General features: G+C 33.6%; 1 protein-coding gene across 1 annotated transcript in view; it reads right to left on the reverse strand.

The window, feature by feature from the left end:
- Positions 1-1,252, reverse strand: part of TRHDE (thyrotropin-releasing hormone degrading enzyme) — a 324,987-nt gene that overhangs the window by 92,991 nt on the left and 230,744 nt on the right. The window lies entirely within an intron of this gene.

The following is a 1,252-nucleotide window of genomic DNA, read 5'->3' on the forward strand; positions in this document are numbered from 1 at the left end:
CTCTGTCTCTGGTGAAGCCTCTCACCGCCCCTGAGCCTCTGGCCTGTACCCCAGTTCTGTATGAATAAATAAATAAATCTTTAAAAAAAAAAAAACAAAAACAAAAACAAAAAGTCAGGACATAAGAAACTCCACAATGAAGGTCAAATAACTAGAAGAAAGTTGTAATAATATGATAAAAATCCGATATGGATTTAAGGACTAAAACAAGGAAATTTAAAAGTTCAAACTCTTGGTAACTGGAAGATATTAGTAGATGTATAGAATCTAAAAGGAATGTTGGTTAGGTGAATAGGTTAATATCCAATCGAAATATGTGGAGTTTGTGGAAGAAGTAGAAAAGCTGAGGAACAGAATACAAATGCAACTAGAGAAATGAGATTCAGTTGAAGATTATGATTGAAGATAAAATTTGATTTGCATGGCTGAGACTGTCAAGAGAAAAGTGCTTAAGTTTCAGTTAAGGAAACAGAAAATAGAATCTTAAGAGTCTCTTGACAGGTACTGTATGACCTGCATTTGAGTGTCTATAATAGATATTGAATAAGCATCTGTTGAGAAAATCAATGTAAAGATAAAATTAGGAACAAAGGACAATGCAGTATGGTAAAAAGTAAGAGAAGTGGTAGAAATAATGTCATAGAAGATTTGTTTGAGGAATAAGTGCTTCTGATTTCAAGGGAAAAAATAACTAAGAAAAGATTGCAGTTGGTCACAATTAAAAGAGTGCTGTATAAATAAACTTCATGAGAAAGCCAAGTTGTGAAACAGTGAAAAGAGTAGGAAGGCAAGAGAAAGCAAGAGGCATGTTCACATGAGTTTTGTGTTTTTGTTTTTGTTTTTTATGACTATGGAAGATCCAGCAGGGCAGACTGGAGACCCAATAGATCAAGATATGGTTATCAAAGCAACATTGTGGGATAAGCCAGAATTAAAGGTAGTCTTGGGGAAGAAAGGTGCAATCATTCCCTGAGACAGGATTAAAAAAGAAAAGGAAGCTAGATATCAATTCAGAAAATTTGAAGTATTAAGCAAAGGGGTTGAGAAAATGTATTACACAGATTAGAGTGTAAGCCCCATCAAAGTGAATTCTTGGTCTTACTGATTCATATATGACTCCAGTGCAAAAATCAGTTCCTGACCCACACTAGGTTCTCAGTAACTACTGAGTGATTGATGGCCTATCATTTCTCACTAATACATACATACATACATACATACATACATACATATATATATATATATATATATA

The sequence above is a fragment of the Condylura cristata genome, unplaced genomic scaffold (genome assembly GCF_000260355.1).
Source record: "Condylura cristata isolate star-nosed mole 26May11 unplaced genomic scaffold, ConCri1.0 scaffold00004, whole genome shotgun sequence".
Classification (NCBI taxonomy): Eukaryota; Metazoa; Chordata; class Mammalia; order Eulipotyphla; family Talpidae; genus Condylura; species Condylura cristata.